The sequence below is a fragment of the Manihot esculenta genome, chromosome 8 (assembly GCF_001659605.2).
Source record: "Manihot esculenta cultivar AM560-2 chromosome 8, M.esculenta_v8, whole genome shotgun sequence".
NCBI lineage: Eukaryota > Viridiplantae > Streptophyta > Magnoliopsida > Malpighiales > Euphorbiaceae > Manihot > Manihot esculenta.
The window spans coordinates 26,735,494-26,743,949 of NC_035168.2; positions in this window are offsets into that span (position 1 = coordinate 26,735,494).

Sequence of the window (8,456 nt, forward strand, 5' to 3'; positions counted from 1 at the left end):
CAAACTTCACAGGCGGACACAAACTATGCCACTTCTTTCTTCATAGCTGGCCACCAATACACTCTCTTCAGATCCTGATACATCTTGGTGGCTCCAGGGTGAACACTGTACCTAGCATTATGAGCTTCCCTCATAATGTCGCCTTTCAGACTGATGTCATCTGGTACACAAAGTCGATTCCCATAGCGGAGGATCCGTTGGTTGTCAAATCTGAACTCTGCACTATTGCCCGACTGAACAGTCTTGGCAATTTTCACTAATTCAGGGTCCTCATGCTGTTTCTGAGCTACCTGCTCCAGAAACACAGGTGTCTCTCTCATCTGTGCTATCAAAGCACCTGTACCAGATAACTCTAGCTGTAGCCCTTCGTCGATGAGCTTATAAAACTCCATCACCACTGGTCTTCTCTCTGCCACTATATGGGACAAACTGCCAAGTGATTTCCGGCTTAAGGCATCTGCCACAACATTCGCCTTACCCGGATGGTACTGAATTCTGCAATCATAGTCACTGAGCAGTTCTACCCACCTTCTCTGCCTCAAATTCAGCTCTCTCTGGCTCAAGATGTACTGTAAACTCTTATGATCGGTGAAGATCTCGCATTTAACCCCATAAAGGTAATGCCTCCACATCTTGAGGGCAAAGATAACTGCTGCCATCTCTAGATCATGTGTGGGGTAATTCAACTCGTGCTTCTTCAGCTGTCTAGACGCATAAGCAATCACCCTCTCATTCTGCATCAAAACACAACCTAGTCCCACTCGGAATGCATCACAGAACACTGTAAAGTCCTTGTTACTGACAGGCAGAGCTAACACCGGTGCTGATGTTAATCATTTCTTTAGCTCTTCGAAACTCTCTTCACATTGATCAGACCAGACAAACTTCTGGTTCTTCTTAGTCAGTTTGGTCATAAGAGCAGCTATCTTTGAGAAGTCCTGAACGAACCTCCGATAGTAACCTGCTAAACCCAAAAAGCTTTTAATTTCTGTCACTGTAGTGGGTCTGGGCCAGTTAGCTACCGCCTCTATCTTCTTGGGGTCTACTTCAATACCCTCTGCTGATACTACATGCCCCAAGAATGAAATGCTCCTCAACCAGAACTCACACTTAGAGAACTTGGCATACAAGCCATGCTCTCTTAGTGTTTGCAGAACTATCCTCAGATGCTAGGCATGCTCCTCTGCATCTCTGGAATACACTAAGATATCATCGATGAAGACAATAACAAAGTGATCCAGATGTTCTCTAAAAACTCTGTTCATGAGATCCATAAATGCTGCAGGGGCGTTAGTCAACCCGAACGGCATTACTAGGAACTCATAATGCCCATATCTGGTCCTGAAAGCTGTCTTTGGCACATCTGCCTCTTTGACTCTCAGCTGATGATACCCGGATCTCAGATCTATTTTAGAAAAACATCCCGCTCCAGCTAGCTGGTCAAATAGATCATCAATCCTAGGCAGGGGATACTTATTCTTGGTAGTGACCTTGTTCAACTGTCTGTAGTCGATACAAAGTCTGAGGGATCCATCCTTCTTTCTGACAAAAAGCACTGGAGCACCCCAAGGTGAGGTACTAGGGTGGATGAAACCCTTATCTACCAACTCTTGCAACTGCTCTTTTAGTTCTTTCAATTCAGCTGATGCCATCCTGTAGGGAGGGATAGAGATAGGTCTAGTACCAGGCAGCAATTCGATTTCAAACTCTATCTCCCTATCAGGTGGTAGTCCTAGAAGCTCGTCTGGGAAGACATCTAGAAATTCTCTGACTACTGGTACTGAGGCTGGTTCCCTAACCTGACTATCTAGCTCTCTCACATGAGCTAGAAACCCCTGACAACCCCTCCTAAGTAACCTACGAGCCTGAAGGGCTGAGATCAAACCTGTTAAATCCCATACATGATCATGCATATACATAAAAACTTTAAACTTTTTCTTTCATTCACCAAGCTTAACCTGTGCATACTCATACTCATGAACATAAACCCCACACTGGAACCCTCATCAAATGCTGCAATGGGGTATCATATCATATACTAAGCTTGGTTTACGTAAAACATCATAAAAACATTTCATAGATCACGTGCAAAGGGATTAACTATACATACTAGGGTCAAGCACACTACTGATCCTCAATAAACATCATTATATTACATGACTGTTCTTTTACATTACATGCCAATTCATCATGTCCACTATTATTCTATTACATTGACCTCTCTTTTATCCTTGACGACTTCTTAGACTATCTCTGACCTGCACACCTGGGGTTAGGGGAAAGGGGTGAGCTACTAGAGCCCAGTGAGCATAATAGTAAAATATTATATTAAAATTCATGCTTTCATGAAATGCATCACATCACAAACATATCACATTAAGGATGAACTTGTCACCAATAGCCCTCTACATATCCAATAGTGCCAGGACGTAGAATGGGTCTCTGGTCTTTCCCTTACATAACATATCATAACATTCCAATGTGCCAGGGACGTAGAATGAGTCTTCCTGGACTTTCTCTTACATTGTGCCAGGGACGTAGAATGGGTCTTCCTGGACTTCCATACCATATCATCATATCATATCATTTCATATGAGGGCTAATGGATCATCCAATGTTCACCCACATCAACATCATATTATGTAATGCAACATATTCGTGAATTCTAATGCAACAACCTAATATTACTCATGGAATTCGTGATGCATGAACATGCTCAAAATTGATTTATTTACTTTGAAACATAAAGAGTCATTCTACTCACCTCAGGCTAGCTCTGAAAAGACACTGAAGCAGCTATCTCACTGCTGGGGTCCTCGGTTCCTTGGGTCCGAACCTACACAGGTGGACTCAAATGAGGGACGAAACATACATGGACATGACTCTAAACATCTCCCCTAAAACACCTTAAAACAATTATAGAAAACATGCAAAGGAAGGCTGAACAAGGCACTTTCGGCGGCAGGTTCGGCGGCCGAAAGTCCCTCCAGAGCCGAAAGTCATGCACCTTCGGCGGCCGAAAGTGCCTTCCAGATCCAAAACTCATGCATATTCGGCGGCAGGTTCGGCGGCCGACACTCCCATCTAGAGCCGAAAGTCCAACTTTCGGGGGCAGGGTTCGGCAGCCAAAACATGCCACCACAGGCAAGTTCGGCGGCCGAAAGTGCCTTCGGTTGCCGAACCTAAGTTCTTCCAAAATGGCATAACTCAGCCTCCTCATGCACATTTTGCCTCCCAAACCTTTCAAACATGCATTTAGCTATTCTACAACATGCATACACATGCAAAAAAGCATATAGGGTTCTCAAACTATCCTAAACCCCAACAACAACACAAAGCATATACACATTACACATATTTTCAACAAAACTCACATGAACCCTAACATTAAACAACTAGCTTAAGCATGCATTTCTACCCCATAAACTTTCATAAAACTTGCTTAGAACATCGAAGAAGGTGAGGATCGACGCTTACCTCTTGAAGATCGAGAGAGGGCATGACCTAACTTGGAGATTTGGGGAAAAACAGGTTCCGAAGGTCTCCAAGCTTCACAACTTCGATCTAAGCTCAAAACTTCAAAAACCAAGTAGAATAACTCGTAAAAATCATTAGAGACTTGAAGGAAGAACACAAGTTCGATAAGGGAGGACGGAGACTCACCTTGGCCAGAAATGGGGAGAGAAAACTCGCCCATTTCGAACAGGGGACCCCTTTATAGGTGGCTGGCCAGGCCACTTTCGGGGGCCTAACGTGCCTCCGCATGCATCCGATGTTCGGCGACCGAACATGGGCTCTTCCTTCATTCTCTTTCTTTCTTTTCTTTAAACTTTAGCTCAAATCCTTTCTTCATAAAAACCATAAAATACATGAAAACATTTTATAAAAACATGATTTTACCCTTCTAGAGGTTTTCGACATCCGAGATTCCACCAGACGGTAGGAATTCCGATACCGGAGTCTAGCCGGGTATTACATTCTCCCCCCCTTAAGAACATTCGTCCCCGAATGTTTACCAAACAAGCATCACATAGCATAAAACATAAACATACATACAAACCACATAACACTCACCTTAGAAGAGATAAGGATATTGCTGGAGCATGGACTCCCGTGTCTCCCAGGTACACTCTTCGATGTTGTGGTGATTCCAAAGGACTTTCACCATCGGGATTTCCTTATTCCTCAACTTTCTGATCTGTATGTCTAGGATCCACACTGGTTGCTCAACATAGGTGAGATCTCCAAGGATCTCGACATCAGGCTCACTAAGAACCTTGCCCGGATCTGACACAAACTTCCGTAACATGGAAACATGGAAAACCGGATGGATTCTCTCCATTGAAGCAGGTATGTCCAACTTGTACGATACATTCCCGATCTTTTGCAAGATTTCAAAGGGTCCGATGTACCGTGGAGTTAACTTACCTTTCTTCCCAAACCGAATCACCCCTTTCATAGGAGACACCTTGAGCAATACCAAATCTCCCTCCTGAAACTCTACTTGTTTCCTACGGACATCTGCATAACTCTTTTGCCTGCTCACAGCAGTTCTGATCCTTTCTCTGATTATGGGCACTACTCTACTAGTGATCTCTACTAGTTATGGCCCTGCCAAGGCCCTTTCTCCCACTTTTTCCCAGCAGATAGGTGACCTGTACTTCCTTCCATACAAAGCTTCATATGGAGCCATCATTATGCTAGTATGATAGCTGTTATTGTAGGCAAACTCCACCAAAGGTAGATGCTGCCTCCAAGAACTGCCAAAATCTAGCACACTCATTCTGAGCATATCTTCTATTGTTTGGATGGTCCTCTCTGATTGTCCATCAGTCTGAGGATGGAAAGCAGTGCTGAAATCTAGCCTGGTGCCCATAGCATTCTGCAGACTCTGCCAAAACCTGGAGGTGAACTGGGGCCCTCTATCAGACACTATTGAAACAGGAGCCCCATGCAACCTAACCACTTCATCAACAAACACTTGCGCCAAATTGTCCACAGAATAACCACTCCTGACAGGGATGAAGTGAGCAGATTTGGTCAGTCTGTCCACAATCACCCATATTGAGTCCAATCTGTTGGACATTGCCGGTAACCCCACCACGAAGTCCATAGCGATATTCTCTCATTTCCACTCTGGAATCGATAGTGGGTTAAGCATTCCAGCCGGCTTCTGATATTCCAGCTTCACTCTCTGACATACTTCGCAGGCTGACACAAACTGTGCTACTTCTCTTTTCATAGCTGGCCACCAATAAACTCTTTTCAGACCCTGATACATTTTGGTGGCTCCAGGGTGAACACTGTATCTGGCATTATGAGCTTCCCTCATAATGTCTCCCTTTAGACCCACATCATCTGGTACACACAATCTGTTCCCATAGCGGAGGATCCCCTTGCTGTCAAATCTGAACTCTTCGTTCTTGCCTGACTGAACAGTTGTAATACCCGGCTAGACTCCGATATCGGAATCCCTACCGTCCGGTGGAACCTCGGATGTCGGAAACCTCTAGAAGGGTAAAACTATGATTTTATGAAATGTTTTCATGAATTTCATGTTTTTAAGTAAGAAATTAAATGAGTTTTTGCATGAAAAATCTTTGGAGGAAAACCCAGGTTCGGCCGCCGAACTTTGAGGTTCGGCCGCCGAACATGCATGCTTTCGGAGGGACTTTAGGCGCCCGAAAATTTTGAGTGAGGGAAATGCAGGTTCGGCCGCCGAACTCCAAGTTCGGCCGCCGAACCTTGCATGCATGCGGAGGCACCTTCGGCCCCCGAACGTGGCCTGGCCAGCCACCTATAAAAGGGGCACTTAGCCGAAATGAGAGAGTTTTCTCCCATTTTCAGCCGCAGCAAGCTTCCGACCTCCCTCTCCCAAATCTTGTGTTTTTCCTTCAATCCCCACCATTTTCTTTGAGTTTTAAGGTTCCACAAAGGTTTTTGAGTGTTTTTAAGCAAGTTTGGAGCTTGGAAGTCTTGGAGCTAAATCCCTCCATTTTCCGAGCTAGGGTCGTTCTTCCTCTCGATCTTCAAGAGGTAAGCTTCGATCTATGCTTCTTTTATGTTTTATGAAAGTTTTATGCAAGTTGATGGGGTAGAATGCATGTTTAGGCTTGTTGTTAGGTTTATGGGTTTATGTTGTGATTTGAACAATGTATGTTGGAAATGTGTTGTTTGAAGTGTTGTAGTTGGGGTATATTATAGTTTGAGACCCCTAGGTGTGATGTATGATGTGTATGCATGTGTAGAAACAAGTTTATGCATGTTTTGAGGTGTTTTGGAGGCTGTGGACACAAGGAAGCCAAGTTTCTGCCCTTCGGCAGAAACTCAGGTTCGGCCGCCGAAGTGACTTTCGGCCACCGAACCCCCTTGTGGAGGCAGTTTCGGCTGCCGAAGCCTGCCCCCGAAACTCAAGTTTCGTTTCTGTCTGGGAGGTTCGGCCGCCGAAAGTGCCGCCGAACCTGCATGACTTTCGGCTGCAGAGGGACTTTCGGCCGCCGAACCTGCCGCCGAAAGTGCCCTGTTCAGCCATTTCTTGCATGTTTTCATGTGATGTTTTCAGGATGTTTTAGGGGGTTTTTGGGGAGTATTTTAGAGTCATATTCAGGTATGTTTGGTCCCTCATTTGAGTCCACCTGTGTAGGTTCGGACCCGAGGAACCGAGACCCCCAGCAGTGAGCCAGCTGCTTCAGAGTCTCTTCAGAGCTAGCCAGAGGTGAGTGGAATAAACTTTAAGTTTTAAAGCAAATTAATGAAATGTTTTAGCATGATTCACGCATCATGAATGCCATGAGATATATCAGGTTGATTGCATTAGAATTCACGAATATGTTGCATTGCATACTTTGTTGTTGATGTGGATGAATGTTGAATGATCCATTAGCCCTTTTATGTCATGATAGCCTATGTGAGTCCAGGTGTGCCTGCTACGGCTCTACGCCCCTGGCACTATGACTGATTATGGAAGTCCGGGTGTGCCTGCTATGGCTCTACGCCCCCGGCATATATAAGTAAGAAAGATAGGGGCTAAATGGTGACAAGTTCATCCTTGTTGTGAAATGTTTGTGTTATGGCGCATACATGAAAGCATGATTTAAATTGATGTTTTATTATTCTGCTCACTGGGCTCTAGTAGCTCACCCCACTCCCTTTATCCCCAGAGTTGCAGGTACAGGATAGATCGGGAAGTCGGCTAGAGTGAAGTTAAGTCATGTATGTTGTAATAGATAGTAGTGGACATGAACATGATGTAACGAGTATTTATGACCATGTAATGTAATGAATGATTTGATGATGTATTGAGGATTATAGTAGTGCTTGACCTAGAGGTGTGTGAATCCCCATTATGTACAGAGTGTTTAATGAGTAATGATGTTAATGACCATGATTATCCAAGCTGATATGTATGATGATGATACCCCATTGGAGTATTTGATGAGGACTCCAGTGTGGGGTTTATGTATGATTTTGTGCATGCACAGGTTTTGCTTGGATAAGAGAAAAGAAAATTTTTACAGATCATGTATATGTTGTTATGTATGGGATTCCACAGGTTTACAAGAGGTATGTAGGCTTGCTATGGGTCCCGGCGGCCTTAAGCCGATCTGGATCCTAGCGCCGGTAACGGGTCGGATTTCCGGGTCGTTACAGAGTGGTATCAGAGCCCTAGGTTCATATGGTCGGACCTAGAGTGTCGGGCTCATAGATGTTCTAGAAGGTCAAGCACACTAGGAAAATCATGTCCACTAGGATAGGATGTAGAGTCCTGTCTATATGATGATATGATATGCCATGATGATATGCATGTGCATAAATGCTATGATATGATGCTATGTATGTGATGAGGGTTCATGTGTTTCCACATGAACCATATGATGCTAATGATTGTTTATGCTATATGCTGTTTTTCAGAAAATAGAATGAGAGGAACTCGTCGATCTGCACGATTGACTGGAGTGCCACCTCAGGACGAGGGCGCTGATGCCCGTCCTTCAGCTTTGCCTAGGGCAATGTCCAGTAGGTCCAACAGAGACAGAATAGCTAGAGACCCTAGAAGGTCTTTGGATCTGGGTAGAAGCAGATCAGTAAGGGGAACAGTGCAGGGAGGAATGTCTGAAGATATGGAAGTAGATCAGAGGAGGGATGGCAGTCTCGGTGTGAGCATGCCGGAAGAGGGCATGGGAGAATCAGAAGGAGGCGCTCAGGCCTCGAGTTATGTCCAGCCACATCACTACCCACCCTATTCACACCATCCAGGGTATTCGATGGGAGGTACATCAGATTACCCCAATTTTAGCCCTTATCCTCCACACATGCCATATCCACCTTACTACCCACCATACTCTCAGTACCCCACGTACCCACCTCCACCTCCCTATACCAGTACAGCAAACCCTACCCCAGGGGATGTTGCACCTCCACCACCACCAGTACCTACTGTCCCGGAAACACAAGTA